A 16,673-nucleotide genomic window follows, 5' to 3' on the forward strand; every position below is an offset into this window, starting at 1 on the left:
CCCATTTTACTGATGAGCAAACATACTCAGAGAGGTCAAGTAGCAGCTTGATTTGAAGCTAGGTTTAACTGCAAATCCCACTGCCTTCCCAGCTTGTCGCCGAAGCCTAATACCGCCCCCTCCGCCCCCACTTTCCAAGTTCCCGGCGCCTTCTTACCGATTGCCACCAGTCTGTGAGCCAGATAGCTCCAGCATAGACATAGGCTGGTGCTGAAAGGGCTCCATGGACTCTCGTCCTCAGCCTCGGTACCCCAGAGAGATTCCCCCCTCAACACACACACACAAACGCTCTCTTCGGAGGTGACTGACATCCCACATCAGGTGACCTGAACCCCAAGAGAAACGGCACCAGATAAGATGAACACAACTTCTCAGAGGAAGAGACATTTCAGATCACTGTTCAATCTCCATCTTTTGCAGAGGAAAGAAACGGAGACTCCAAGAGCAGAAATGCTTTGCTCCAAGGTCACACAGCAGGAAAGAAGCAGAGCTGTGACTGGAAGGCAGTTTGTCATCCAAACTGGGACACTTTTGAGAGTGCAGGAGGCGCTAACAGGGATAGGTTTATAGGCATAAACCAGGACAGAGGGTGTAAACCAGGACCAGGCCATTCGGTCACCCTATCTCTGAGAGAGGCCTCTGAGCCCTGATGTAGACGCCACATCTGCAGCTTCTAGTCCTCAGCATTGCTGGTTCACCTCAGCTCTAGACCTCAGTTTCCAGCTAAGCCCCTCTATCCCCACCGAGGCATTCACAGGCGTTCCATTTCAACAATCACACTTGAACCCAGTCCTCTTTCCTTTTCTATCCCAGCTAAGGACATCACCTTTCACCTGGTCCCCCAACCTGGAACTCTTCTTAATCCTTACATGCAACTGGTCACCAAGTCCTGGCAATTCTGCTTCCGCCATTTGTCGTGTGGCCCTTCCTCCTCTCCAACCCTGCTGTCCCAGCCGGACTTCAGTTCCTCCTCTGATCTTTCCTCCAGGCCACACTTCGTATTTCATACCCAAACCCGTGTAACTCTGGATTTTGGCTGCGTCAGGGACCACACAGGTGTGAGAAATCAAGCAGAGCTACCTAAGTGGTTGGACCCACCCCCTAATTGTTGTAGAATGTTCCAGAGCCTTTCTAGGGCTTTTTAACTGGTGGCAACTCTCCAGGGACCTCTATGTGCACATACATACAATCCCTTGACTTGTTCAGGGCTCAAGAGCCATGTAGGAAGGAAGTCAGCTTCACTTTGAGTCAGAACCGCTTAGATCCTTCCTTGGGCTGAGATTGCTGGAAGACAGCTGGCAGCACGGAGAGCACAGGATGCAGCCCGAGGGAGGAGGATACTTAACAGAGAGGCCAGAGGGAGCAGCTGGGTCTGGAAGTGAGGGGCTGGGGGTCTAGGTGATGTGTGAGGCTGTGCCTGAGCTTCACCCTCTGGGAGAGTCTGTGTGGGGGACAGAGAGGGCTGAGGGGTGGAGGCAAGAGCTGGGTCACTGGGATCCCAGCTGCTCTGCTGTGGGTTCCCCCTCTGACAGGGCTGGTGGTGACAAGTAGAAGGGAAGACATACAAGAGGTCAGTGGTCTGAAGGAGGAGGCAGGGAGGGGGGCACGGCCCCGGCAGAGGCCCACTGTTGGTCCAGAGGCCAGCCTGTGGCAGAGGTCGGCCAAGCTGCCCGTGAGTGGGCAGAGTGGTCAATGGAGTAGAAAGATGGTGGAAGTGGCCAGCAGCAGCTCAGGTTATGTGTAAAACAAACCCACTCCACCCCACCTAGGACGGATGGCCTTCTCCGAGCCCATGAACTGGGGGAGGCCAGAAAACATTTGGATAAGCACCTCTGAAAATTCTAGGAAATGTATCCAATTTTTCTTTCAGAAAATTCTAAATGTAAACTAGAGATAATAGTATTATGAATCCCCCTGTACTCATCTCCCAGCTTTAACACTTACCAGCCCACAGCTGATCTTATTTCTGTTTATTTCCCCTCCTTATAGAATTTTTTTAAACAGCTTTATTGAGTTATAATTCACATACTATAAAATCCATCCATTTAAAATGTACAATTTCGGTGTTTTTAGTATACTCACCATGTTGTGCAACCATCACCATGATCTAATTTTCAAACATGTTCATCTTTCCTTTAAAAGAAACCCCTACCCATTAGCAGTCAGTCCTTTCCCCAGCCCTCCTCCTATCTGTAGACAATCGCCAGTCTACTTCCTGTCTGTATAAATTTGTTGATTCCATACATTTTCATACAAATAATAAAATGTGTGGTCTTCTGTGACTGGCTTCTCTCATTTAGCAGAAGTTTCAAGATTCACCCACATTGCAGCATGTATCAGTACTTCATTATTTTTATGGCTGAATAATATTCCAGTGTGTGGATAACCACATTTTATTTATTCATTAATAAGTTGATGGACATTTGGGTTATTTCCACCTTTTTGGCCTCATGAATAATGCTGCTATGAACGTTTGTGTACAAGTTTTTGTGTGGACATATGTTTTCACTTCCCTTCCTTGTGGTGGAATTGCTGAGTCGGATGGTCTATGTTTAACATTTTGAGGAGCTGCCGAACTGTTTTTCAAAGTCACTGCACCATTTAATATTACCACCAGAAATATACTGGGTTGGCCAAAAAGTTCATTTGGATTTTTCCATTAACATCTTACAGAAAAACCAGAACGAACTTTTTAGCCAACCCAATATGAGAGTTCCAATCTCTCTGCATCCTTGCCAAAGTGTACTGTCTGTCTTTTTAAGTCTAGCCATTCTAGTGGATATGAAGTGGTATTTCATTGTCGGTTTTTTTTTTTTTCTTTCCCGATACGCGGGCCTCTCACTGTTGTGGCCTCTTCCGTTGCGGAGCACAGGCTCCGGACGCGCAGGCTCAGCGGCCATGGCTCACGGGCCCAGGCGCTCCGCGGCATGTGGGATCTTCCCGGACCGGGGCACGAACCCGCGTCCCCTGCATCGGCAGGCGGACTCTCAACCACTGCGCCACCAGTGAAGCCCTTCATTGTGGTTTTGATTTATATTTTCCTTAATGACTAATGGTTCTGGGTAACTTTTCATGTGCTTATTGGATATTTGTATTTTCTTTGGAGAAATGACTATTCAAATCCTTTGCCTTTGTCTTTTTATTGTTGAGTTGCAAACCTTTTTATATTCTGGATATAAGTCCTTTTTCAGAGATATGATTTGTGAATATTTTCTCCCATTTGATGGGTTGTCTTTTCACTTGATGATACTGTGTGCATCACAAAAGTCTTTGATTTGATGAAGTCCAATTTATCCTTCTTTTTCTTTTGTTGCTTGTGCTTTTGGTGTCATATCTAAGAAAACATTGTCTAACTCAAGGCCACAGAGATTTACTCCTGTATTTTCTTCTAAGAATTTTATAGTTTTAGCTCTTACATTTAGGTCTATGATCTACTTTGAGTTAACTCTTGTGTACAGTGCAAGGTAGGAGTCCAACTTCATTCTTTGGCATATGGATATCCAGGTGTCCCAACGCCATTTGTTGAAAAGGTTATTCTTTCTCCCATTTAATTGTCTTGGCACCCTTGTTAAAGATCAATTGAACATACATGTCCTCATAGAACTTTGAAAAGATCTTAGATATCACTTCCTCTATAAATATTTCAATATGTATATCTAAAGATAGGAACCTTTTTTTTTTTTACAAAATTTAACTGCAGTGATATTATACAACTAACAAACTAACAATATTTTCTTAGTATCACAAAATATGTAGTCGATGTTCATATTTTCCCAACTATCTTGTTGGAGAATTTATTTACAATTTATTTAAATCAAGTTCCCAGTAAGATCCATACATTTTTTCCTTGCAATTTATTTGTAGAAGAAATTGGACTCTTTGTCCTATAGTGTTTCTCACAGTCTAGATTTTGTTGATTCAGTCCCTGTAGGGTAATTTCATTTGTTACTTTGTTGATTTTCTCTAAATTGGTAGTAGACTGTAGGTAGTAAATCAAATTCAGAAGGTTTGAGTTTTGCTTTCTTGTGTTATAGGAGGTGGTGGTCCTTCTGTCAGGAGGCACACAGTGTCAGGTTGTCTCTGTTTCACGATGTCAGCAGCCATTGTTGATAGTTGCCTAAGTGTCACCTTCCCTTTAAAACACCTAATTTCCCCAGATAGGACTGACTCATCTTTTCTCAGTGTGCACACCACACCACTCCACAGAATGTATTACGTTGTACTATTAAATACACCTCCCGCATCTTATCTATTCACATGTGATTCTCCACAGGCACTAATATGTATCTGGCTTACAGCAGGCATCAACAGATAAGGCAAAATGGTCCTAGAGCTGAGAGGATGACATTTGAAGTCCAATGGCTGTACAAGTGACTTAATCTCTTTTCAGTGGTGGCAAGAGCCAACTGTCAACATTTCAGGAATTTCACAAGTGGGTTATTAAACACAGCTCTTATCAAAAATTAAATTATAAAAAGTTACAAATAAACAACTTATATTAAACAACCATAATAAATAATTAAAACTCATTACTTCCTCATTTTATTACATTTTACTATTTTCTATGCTCTAAAGGTTATTTTTGTCTATCGTTTCTGTATGGTGGCAAAACTATATAATGGTGTGCTACTGTTCATCTCTTCCCAGCTCTATGTTTGGTGATATCATGTTGATAGCTTGAAATTGGCCATAGTGGGATTATTTACACCATGGAAATTAGTAAATGCTATGAATCAGGGGTTTTTTTTCCTAGAGAGTGGTTATAAGACATTTACCAGTACACCATTGTCTCTCATTGTTAAATGGGGATACAAATAATACCCACTTCATGTAAGATGTACATAAAGCACTTGGCACAGTTTCAGATACACATTTTAATAAATGGTAGTCATAAATTTTATTACTGGTATCTCATCTCATCTCTGGACTGGGGAGCTGAGGGAAGCTGTACTTTCATTAGGCATTTCTAAGGCAAATATAACATGGAGTACTACACACTCATTAAAAATTGTGCTATGAAAGTTAATAAACAGAAACCTCATTTAAAATGTAGTCGGGAGGCCAGAGGGGTAAGCTCTCACGCCTTACCATTCCAGTGTCAACTGCAGACCCAACAGGAACAGACGGTACCTTTGTATCTCTAATGGGAAGAAGGTTACCACTTTACTACCTAGCAGAAGGAAGAATTTCTCCCTGCCAGGAAATAGCCTAGCCATTGAGAGACTGTCACAACTCAGCTAATGAAAAGCCACTACACTCTGAATTCCCAGTTTCCTCCAATGGACTCTATTTATAATAGCTCCTCCCAACTCCCCCTTCTCCTCTATAAAAGAGTTTTCTCTCCTTTGTTCTCCAGACTTGCCTGTGGTTCCTTGTAGATTGCATGTCCCAAATTGCAATTCTTTTTTTTCTTTTATAAATTTATTTATTTTATTTTTGGCTGCGTTGGGTCTTCGTTGCTGCGCACGGGCTTTCTTTCGTTGCCATGAGCGGGGGCTACTCTTCATTGCGGTGTGCAGGCTTCTCATTGCAGTGGCTTCTCTTGTTGCAGAGCATGGGCTCTAGGCGCACGGGCTTCAGTAGTTGTGGCTCCCTGGCTCTAGAGCACAGGCTCAGTCGTTGTGGTGCACGGGCTTAGTTGCTCCACAGCATGTGGGATCTTCCCAGACCAGGGATCGAACCCATGTCCCCTGCAATGGCAGGCAGATTCTTAACCACTGCACCACCAGGGAAGTCCCCCAAATTGCAATTCTTGCCAATTCCTGAATAAACCCATTTTGCAATGAAACAGATGAATTTAATAAGGTCAATATATAAAAATCAACTGCATATTCTGTTCTTAAATTCATCTATTAGTTTTTATAGCTGTTTCGTAGATTCCTTGGGATTTTCTGTGTACCAGATCATGTTGTCTACAAATAAAGACAGCTTTATTTGATCCTCTCCAATCTGTAGGCCTTTTATTTTGCGTCTAACTGCATTGGCGAGGACCTCCAGTCCTATGTTGAATAGGAGAAGTGGAAGTGGACATCTTTGCCTTGTCTCCGATCTTAGAAGGAAAGTCTTTGGCCTTTCACTATTGAGGACGGTGTTAATTGTAGGTTTTTTGTAGATGACCTTTATCAGGTTGACATAACTTACCTACTATTTTATTGTTTTCTGTTCACCTCCTCCACTTTTTGTTCTGGTTCTTCCTTCCTTGCCTCTTAAAGAAGTCTATTTCATTTTTTTCTATTGGCTTTTTAGCTATACTTTTTTTTTCCACTTTTTTTTTTTTTTGGTGGTTTTTCCAGGGATTACATTATTCATTCTTAAATTTTCACAGTCTATATAGAGTTAGCAGTACACTAAATATAGAAAACTTGTAACATATAGATCCATTTATCCCTTCTCCAGTATACATAGCACTGTGTGTATACATTGTATGTATGTACACACATTTACATGTATTTCATTAACCCCACAAGACAATGTTGTCATTTTTAGGTGTAAAGAGTCATACATATTATAATGAAATGAAGAAGAAAAAACAGACTTTTATATCTACCCACATATTTACTTACTGATGCTCTTTATTCCTCTCTGAGGACCCAAGTTTCCATCTGGTATCATACACCTTCAGCGTGTAGGAGTTCCTTTAGCATTTATTGTATTGCAAATCTGCTGGCAATGAATTCTTTTTTTTTTTTTTCCTCTTTTAACTGAGAATGTCTATTTTCCCTTTTTACTGCAGGATGTGTTCATGGGATATAGAATTCTGGGTTGACTTTCTTTTTCTTTCAGCCTTTAGAGATATTGTTTCACTTTTATTTTTTTTATTTGGTAAATAGTTCACTCTCTAGGGGCTTTATTTAGCTGATTTTTGGTACAAAGTCCAGAGTTTATTTTTTTTTAATTTTTCCCCCTGTGGAGGTTGCTTTCATAGGATTTACTCAACCATTACCAGAAGCGGAAGTGCCCCAACCTTATTTTTCTATTAAACTTTTTATTTTGAAAAGAGCTAGACCTATAGAAAGGTTGTAAAAATATTATAACAAACTCCCATGTGCCTTTAACCTCGATTCACAATATAATACGTATTATTCTTTTCTGAGCCATTTGAAAGCAAGTTCAAGACATCACGCTCCTTTGCCCATGAATACTTCAGTATGTGCTTCCTAAGAAGTAGGACATTCTCTTACACAGCCACAGTTCAATTATTAAATTCAGGAAATTTAATATTGATACATAATATTCAGTCAACATTCAATTTTTTATCCCAGTGTTGTCCTTTATAGCATCTTTTCCCAAGATTTAATCTAGAATCATGCACTGTATTTAGTTACCATGTCTCTAAGCTCGAACATTTTCTCAGCCTTTTTTTTTTTTTTTGCTTTTAAGACATTGGTATTTTGAAGAATGGAGACCATGTGTTCTGTAGAATGACCAGTTTTCCCTGATGCATCACTGTCAGGAATACTCAGTGCACCATACCAGGAGGCAAGTGATGTCAGTTTGTCCCACTTTTTGTGATGCTAACTTGGATCACTTGGTTCAGGTTGTGTTTGCCAGGTGTCCGCACTATAAAGGCACCTTTTTTCCCTTTGTGATTAACAGAGAATTGGTGGGAAGATGTTTGTGACTGTTCACAACATCCTGTTCCCCAGCACACTTGCACCCAATGATAGCATCCATTGCTGATTCTTGCCTGAGTCAATTATTACTGTGATGTTTACTAAATGGTGATTTTCTAACTCTGTCGTTCCTTAAACATGTATTAGCTGGCATTCCACTACAAAGAGGAGCTTGTCCTCAGCCCCTTATTTATTATCAATTCATGAATTCTTTTAAATTCCTTATTTTGATGCTCAAACTGTCCTATATTTGACCAAAGGGAGCATCTTTCAGCTAGTTCCTGTGTGCCATTGGCATGCACCCATAATTCTTTGGAATTTTCCTTACTTTCTGAAACAATAGGATGTTCCAGGGTCATTCTGCCCTTTGCCTGCCCAGCTCTGGAATCAGCCATTTCTTCAAGGACTACTGCTTCCTTTTAGTGATTTGGGGACTGTACTCCCAGCAGCACCATCTGCAGAGTCCAGGTGATAGAGGCTTTTCAGAGTTGAAAACAACTAAGAAGTCTGTGTTGTCCTCTGAGGGAAATATGTCCACAATTCTGTCTACTTGCTACATAGTTCTGTGGCTGGAACACCATAAGCACTTCCCCCTCTGCTAGCAGGCTGGATAGACCAAAGAACAGTCTGGAAGTCTTCCTGTTGATGTTTGAAGCACCATATGGATATTGTCACCGTGTGTTCTTTTTTTTTTGGCCCAGCCACACAGCTTGTGGGATCTTAGTTCCCTGACCAGGGAACCCTCGTACCCTCGACAGTGAAAGCGTGGAGTCCTAACCACTGGACCACCAGGGAATTCTCATGTCATCGTGTGTTCTTATAAAGGGCTGGGAATATTTATTTTAAAGCCATTCACTTTTTTCTTATTTATTTATTTATTTATGGCTGCGTTGGGTCTTCGTTGCTGCGCAGGCTTTTCTCTAGTTGCGGCGAGCAGAGGCTACTCTTCGTTACAGTGCGCTGGCTTCTCATTGCGGTGGCTTCTCTTGTTGCGGAGCACAGGCTCTAGGCACACGGGCTTCAGTAGCTGTGGCTCGTAGGCTCTAGAGCGCAGGCTCAGTACTTGTGGCGCACGGGCTTTGCTGCTCCGCGGCATGTGGGATCTTCCTGGACTAGGGCTCGAACTCGTGTCCCCTGCATTGGCAGGCAGATTCTTAACCACTGCACCACAAGGGAAGCCCGACATTTTTAAAATGAGCTCAATTTGTTGACTTTCAGCCCTCATTTTGTCATCGCGTAACATTGTGTTAATTTCCTTCTCATAAGTTCTCTACAGTTAAGAATTCATTGAAGATGTTTTTTCTTATTTCTGTGGTGTGAACTATAAAGTGTCTTAGAATCCTGCAAAGTAGAAAAGAACCACAGTTTGGTTGACCTTTGTAATTTACCTAATGTAGTTCATTAGGCAAAAAAATGTAGAAAGGAGCCTATTCAAGGGGTGTGTTTTTTTGCATGTTTATATTTTATCATAAAAGGAGAGAATGTTATAGGGATAAAGAGGAATTAGAACCCAATCCTTATCTATAGGTTGTTCCTGAAATGCTCCTTCCAAAAAATAAATAACTCATGAAATATTTATTTCGGGAAGTTAGAATTTTAAGTTTTGGTCAATAGTGAACACAGTAAATCAAACTACACGTCTTATAAGTTGGGTATTTTGTTAGTTGATACACTTTTTTTTCAAGTAAATAATACATGTTTTAAACAAATAAAACATTTTGACTCTAAATAGTATTTTAAATAATATTAGGAAAGAAGTAACAAATAATCAACATGTTTCATTATTTTCATTATTCCATATTTTTCATTTTGTAAAATTTCTTCTAATTAAGCTTCACCATCACTAAGATGTCTTTAAACTGAAGCTTCATTAGCCTTTTCATCTCTTGCTTTTAAATGGTGGTGTTTATGTTCATGACTTAAGCTTCAGAATCCTTTAAAAATGACTTTATTCAAATTGTTTTCTAAAAAAGAGATTTTTGTGCTACTTGTTTTTCACACCATTCAGAACCACACTCGCCTGAATAAACATTTCAGATGGCCTTGGTATCATCTGGGCCCAAACGACAGCAAATAACCAAGCAAAACTGTAGAAATTGTCCAATGTCTTTTCTGTGAATCAAGTCAACGAATTAGCTGAGGCTCCTACAGCTTTGCTTTTGTTGCTGAGACAGACTGTCCAATAATTCCACTGATATTCCAATCTGAGCAATAAGACAAATAGATCAATGGAAGAGAATAGAGAGCCCAGAAGTAGACACAGGCAAATATGGTCAGCTGATCTTTGACAAATGAGCAAAGGCAATTAAATGGTAAAAGAAAGAATAGTCTTTTCAACAAATGGGGCTGGAACAACAGGACATCCACATGCAAAAAAGAGAGAGAGAGAGAGAGAATATAGACCCAGACCTTACACCCTTCACAAAAATTAATTCAAAATAGCCCATAGACCTAAATGTAAAATACAAAACTATAGAACTCATAGAAGATAACATAGGAGAAAACCTAAGTGACCTTATGTTGGGCGATAACTTTTTAGATGCAACACCAGAAGCGTGATCCACGCTTTTGAAAAGAAAAAACTGGTAGGTTGGACTTCATTAAAATTAAAACCTCTGCTCTGCCTATCTGAGCAATAGAGTCTGGATAATATTCATGGGTCTGAAAGATGTGAGCTTCCTTCTCCAGACTTAAGATCTGACGTTTTGAAGATGGCCACACAACATGGTTGATATTTTTATAACCGGGCAAGTTGACTTACTACAAATCACAAATTTACCCTTACCACTTGCTTTGCTGCTGTTTTCACCAGTCTTCTTGCCACCAACCAGCCATCAGGGATGGAAGGCGGCAACTGAGAGCCCTGGGCTTACTGTCAAGCCAAGAAGCTTCCAGAACTTGTGGGAGAGCTCCCACTCAGTCACTCACATAGTGACTGAACAGTTGGTAGGAATGCCTTCTGGGGAAGTTGGATTCTTGACCATGTATGTGAGGGTTTATTTCTGGGCTCTCTATCCTGTTACATTGGTCTATATGTCTGTCTTTATGCCAAGACCATATTGCTTTGGGGTTTTGTTTTTGTTTTTTACTGAGGTATAATTGACATATAACATTATTAGCTGCAGGTGTATAACATAATGATTCGATATTTGTATACACTATGACATGATCACTACAATAAGTATCGTTAACATCCATCACCATACATAGTTACCTATTTTTTTTCTTGTGATGAAGACTTTTAAAGTCTAGTCTCTTAGCAACTTTCAAATATACAATACAGTATTATTAACTGTAGTCACTATGCTGTACATCAACAAAATGAAAATGCAACCTACCAAATGGGAAAAAACATTTGCAAATCATATATCTGAAAACCCCAAACAACCCAATTTAAAAATGGGCAGAGGATCTGAATATATATTTTTCCAAAGAACACATACAAATGGCCAACAGGTACATGAAAACATGTTCAGCATCACTAATCATCAGGGAAATACAAATCAAAACCACCGTGAGATATCACCTCACACCTGTTAGAACTGCTGTTGTAAAAAAGATAAAAAATAACAAGTGTTGGCAAGGATGTGGAGAAAAGAGAGCGCCCCGAGCACTGTTGGTGAGAATGTAACTTGGTGCAGTCACTGTGAAAAACAGTATGAAGGTCCCTCAAAATATTTAAAATAGAACTACCATATGATTCAGCGATTCCACATATGGGTATTTATCTGAAAGAAAGAGAAACACTAACTGGAAAAGATATCTATGCCCGCATGTTCGTTACAACATTATTTACAATAGTCAAGACATGGAAACAACCGAAGTGTCCATCGATGGACAAAGAAAATGTGAACTATGTATATATATATGATAGACATATACACATACATACACAATGGCATATTATTCAACCATAAAAAAAGAAGGAAATCCTGCCATTTTCAACAACATGGAGGGTATTATGCTAATTGAAAAATACCATATGATCTTACTTATATGTGGAATCTAAAACAAACAAACAAAAAAACAAATGAAAAAACGAGCTCATAGATACAGAGAACACATTAGTGGTTACCAGAGGCAGGGGGCTGGGGGATGGAGTGAAATGAGTGAAGATGGTCGAAAGGTACAAACTTCCAGTTATAAAATAAGTCCAGGGGGTGTAATGTACAGCATCGTGACTGTGGTTAATAACACTGTACTGTATATTTGAAAGTTGCTAAGAGAGTAGATCTTAAAACTTCTTTTTTTTTTTCATGCGATACGCGGGCCTCTCACTGTTGTGGCCTCTTCCGTTGCGGAGCACAGGCTCCGGACGCGCAGGCTCAGCGGCCATGGCTCACGGACCCAGCCGCTCTGCGGCATGTGGGATCTTCCCGGACCAGGGCACGAACCCGCATCCCCTGCATCGGCAGGCGGACTCTCAACCACTGCGCCACCAGGGAAGCCCTTAAAAATTCTTATCACAAGGAAAAGAAAATCTGTAACTGTGTCTGGTGATGGGTGTTAACTAGACTTATCGTAGTGATTGTTTTGCAATATATACATACATTGAATCATTATTTTGTACACCTGAAATGAGTATGTTTTATGTCAATTATACCTTCATTGAAAAAACAGTATGTTGTTTAATTTTCATATATTTGTAAAATTTCCAGTTTCTCTTCTATTATTGATTTCTAGTTTCATTGTGGTCAGAAAAGATACTTTTAAATATTTCAATCTTTTAAAATTTATTGAGACTCGTTTCATATAATGCTATTTTATAAATGACCAGAGTCTATTCTATTTGCTTTTTATGTGAGCACTTATTATTACAATATTATGGGAATTTAAATTTTAATAAAAGACATTTAATCAGTTCTAAAAAACGGACTTGTAAACTCTAGTCAGTTGTGTATAACATCCCTCTATGTGGTGCAGGGTCAAGTCCCATACTCAGATGATATTATAGTATACACATGTCTCATATTATTTTCTAAAGTACTGCTCTGTTTTTACAACAGATATCAAGAAGTGAAAGTGGCCATCCATTAGGGCATGGACTTCCAGGGAAAATAAGTGATCAGGTATGGGAGTCAGACCCACCTGGGAATGGGCCTGAGTTTTCCTTTCTGCTGGTGTGATTCTGACAAGTTACATAATTTGCTGAGCTTGTATTTATCCACTTGCCAAATGCAGACAACAACACATACCTCATGGAGTACGTGTCCTAACTCAGGATTAGCTGAAATCAGATTAGCACAGGGAACTCTACTCAATACTCTGTAATGACCTATACGGGAAAAGAATCTAAAAAAGAGTGGATATATGTATAACTGATTCACTTTGCTGTACACTTGAAACTAACACAGCATTGTAAATAAACTATAATCCATTAAAAAAAAAAAGGAAGATGAAGAGGACACTGGCTCTGAGACTGAGGAGAGCAAGTGAGGGAGGCAGAGAGCAGTGTCCTGGGATCCAAGTGAAGGAGGTGTTTCAGGAAGGAGTGAAATTAATGAGTCAACATCTCAGATTCAGCATCGCTCTGACCTCGGCAAGAGCTTTCCTGATGGGGTGATGGGAATGCAGCCCTGATTTCACTGAGCAGGGAGGAGAAGGAGCAGTGGCATCTCTGGACATCTGCAAATTAAAGCCCTGCAATATGATTTCTAAGTAACCTGTTTGTCCCTCAGTTGTCCTTGCTTTCTTGAGAATTTTGCTATGCATTTAAAATTACATTTATCCTGTATTTCTAGGTGTCTGCTGTATTGCCTGGCTCAAAGCACATACGTGAAGCTTCATCAACTCTCGTTTATGCGTTCATTCACTCACTCCTTTAACATGATTTACTGGGCAACTTCTATGTGCCAGGAACACTTAGGCACTGGAGATCCAGTGGCAAACCGGGCAGATTTTATCCCTGCTCTCAGACAGCCTGGTCCCTTTCCTCATTCTTTTCACATGCTCCATCAGCTCTGTAACATCCATCACCTATCAATATTATTTCTCCCACTTGCGTTTCTGGAGACCACGTCCTCAGTCCACTCGAGATCGGTTGCTTCCTAGGCCAGCGGCACCGCCCTGCAGGATCTCAGGTCTCCCTCTTTCCTGGTGTACTTTTTCATTTTGCTAGAATATATCCTCCAATAGATTCCTGAGAAGGCGAGTAAGGGAATGAAACATTTACCTCTTTGCATATTTGAATACATCATTTCACATTTAACAGGTAATTTGAATGAGTATAGAATTCTACATAAAATATCCTTTTCACTCAGAATTGTTTTCGAGGTCTCGGTATTACCTTAGGAACATTTAAATCATTCAGGTCCTTGATTCTTTTGTATGTGACCTGCTTTTTCTCTGTTTTTTTTTTTTTTTTTAAATCATTTATCTTTGGAATTCTGAAATGTCATGATGACATTCCTGGGTGCAGGTAGTTTTTTGTTTTTCGTGCTAGGTCTTTTCAATCTGGAGACTAAAATCTCTCAATTCTAGTAAGTTTTCTTATATTCTCTCTTCGATAACCACCTTCCTTCAGCTTTCCTCTCTATTTTCTTTCTCTAGACCTCCAACTAATCAAATTTTGGCTTTTAGATTGGCCTTCTAAATTTCTTATCATTTCCTCCCATTTTCCATTTCTCACTCTTTTTTGTGTGTGTTTTACTTTCAGGAAGATTTCCTTGACTTTTATCTTCTAATTCTCTTGAAACTTTTATTTCAGTTGACAGTTTTTATTTTAGAGAATCCTATCTCATTCTTTATTTCTTTTTTTTATGACATCCTTATCTTGCTTTTTGGGTACAATATCATCTCATATCCAAGAATATTAATGAAAGTGAGTTTGATTTTCTGCATTTTTTCCCCCTTTGTTTCCTTTTTCTGTTGTTTGTTGTTTTATTCTCTCATTTATGTTAATGTGAAGAACTGAATATCTGATTGAATGCAAATATCTGTTAAGTCTGAGGGTCAGGAACGTGGATTTTTATTAATTTGTCTATACGTTTCTGTGTTTAAATGATCTCATATATATATTCTAGGTAGATTGGAAACTTTATGTATATTCATCTATCTTGATGACTGGAGACCTTCAACATAGAGTAATCTGCAATGAGACTAACTTGTAGTTGGTGAATCTCCAGTATTTGTGAGTCTTTTCTTTTGGGACAGGTTTTCCAGAGAGGACATTCCAAATCTTTGGCCTGGCTGCCAAAATTCTGGGAAAGGGAGGGGAGAAGGAAGGAAGGAATCTGAGGAGCTCATCGTTCAAGATGCAGATATTGGGATTTCCCTGGTGGCACAGTGGTTAAGAATCCGCCTGCCAATGCAGGGGACACAGGTTCGAGCCCTGGTCTGGGAAGATCCCACATGCCACGGAGCAACTAAGCCCGTGCGCCACAACTACTGAGCCTGCGTTCTAGAGCCCGTGAGCCACAACTACTGAGCCCATGAGCCACGACTACTAAAGCCCCTTCGTGCCTCAAGCCCGTGCTCCGCAACAAGAGAAACCACTGCAGTGAGAAGCCCGCGCACCTCAATGAAGAACAGCTCCCGCTCACCGCAACTAGAGAAAGCACACATGCAGCAATAAAGACCCAATGCAGCCAATAAATAAATAAATAAACTAAAAACCCAATGCAGATATTCACTGAACTCCTGGTGTTCGACCCTCTGACTCACCTCCACCTTTCCCCATGTCCTGTGTCCTCATCTGGAGGTTCTGTCATTCCATTTCTGCAAATAATAAGCCTCCAGCAAGAGTGGCAGCAACTCCTGGAAGCAAGAGGTGGGCGGGGACACCTGGGGATCCCATTATTTCTTACACAGACTTTCTACCCATCCCCATTTTTAACCCATCACCACATGTTTATCATCTCCATGGTCCCTGGTACCGCTAAACTCTGGAACTCGTGGGATTCAGGGTGAATCTGCTCACTTTTTATTGGCATCCACCTTTGAAAACACTTAGGTTGTAACTTTTGCTCTAGAATAGTTAGCTCTGTTTTCTATCTCCCACTTTTTAAAGACCTAGGTCAATATTTGCATAAATAAATTTTTTTATTCTTACAGATGTTTCTTGCCTTTTTTTATTTGGTTTTTGTAGGATTGATTATACTTTGTAAATTCCTTTACTCCCATCTTATTGGAGGTTGGGAGAGAGAATTTAATTTTGTGTGGCTGTGTTTACCGTAAATTCTTGATGATGGATCTCAGACTGATGGGCTCTGGAGAAGTTTCCGGTGCACAATGAAGAAACGCAGTTCCCAGGAATGGTCACAAGGTGGCTCAATGGCTCTATTTAATTTATAATTTCTTCATAGCCATCCCTGCCAACTCGCAAGAGTTAAGAGTACTTTGAGTCTTGGTTAATCCGGCAGAGGGGAACCACAGAATCCGAGAATATTTACATTGGACTGAGTCTCCGAGGGCTTCCTAGCCCACCTCCTCCAAGGCAACGGAGATCCACGGAGTCATCCAGCTTATCCTGTGTCTGGAGGTAGTCGCAGAAAAAGGTTGGGCTTGAATTTTAAGGTTCTTTTATGGTTATATTTGAAGTTGCCTTTAAATTGGAATACAAATGTGAATGCATGAAAGTGGGAACAAGGAGGGGTGGGAACAAGGAGGCCAGAGAAAGATGGAGAAGGCTGTCACTGGTTCACTGATCACACATCCTGAGCTCCTGCCGCTTGGATGGCAGTGCGCTAAGTACTGTGAAGACACAAAGGAGATGAGACAGGGTCCCTGCCCACCAGAGCTTACAGTCTGGTAAGGAGATGAGCCAACATAAGACAATTAACCACAACCAAGGAAGTCTGCAATACATGCCCAGTGGAAATGTAGCTCAAAAGTGCTACAGAATGGATGGAGAAGGGCAAGGTCGATTCCCTGCTCAGGAGTAGGGAATATCCTTGCTGGTGGAGCTGGCCTTGGAAGAACAGTGTAGATCAGCCCTTCTCAAATTGGAATGTGCATAACAAGCAGCACCTAGGGCTCTTGTTTCAAGATATGATTCTAATTCAGTACAGCCATAGTGTGTGTGTGTGTGTGTGTGTGTGTGTGTGTGTGTGTGTGTGTGTG

At 40.6% G+C, this 16,673-nt stretch overlaps 1 long non-coding RNA gene across 1 annotated transcript; it reads right to left on the bottom strand.

Annotated features, from left to right (window-relative positions):
* Positions 1–9,173: 9,173 nt before the first annotated feature.
* LOC113623959 (uncharacterized) lies at positions 9,174–14,948 on the bottom strand. The gene is made up of 2 exons (XR_003434135.1): positions 12,702–14,948; positions 9,174–9,817 (listed from the first exon to the last, which is right to left on the bottom strand). It is a non-coding gene; the product is annotated as an uncharacterized LOC113623959 (long non-coding RNA).
* Between the last annotated feature and the right edge of the window lie 1,725 nt (positions 14,949–16,673).

Source organism: Aethalodelphis obliquidens, unplaced genomic scaffold, assembly GCF_003676395.1.
Source record: "Aethalodelphis obliquidens isolate GAN/ISIS:26980383/991018 unplaced genomic scaffold, ASM367639v1 scaffold12, whole genome shotgun sequence".
NCBI lineage: Eukaryota > Metazoa > Chordata > Mammalia > Artiodactyla > Delphinidae > Aethalodelphis > Aethalodelphis obliquidens.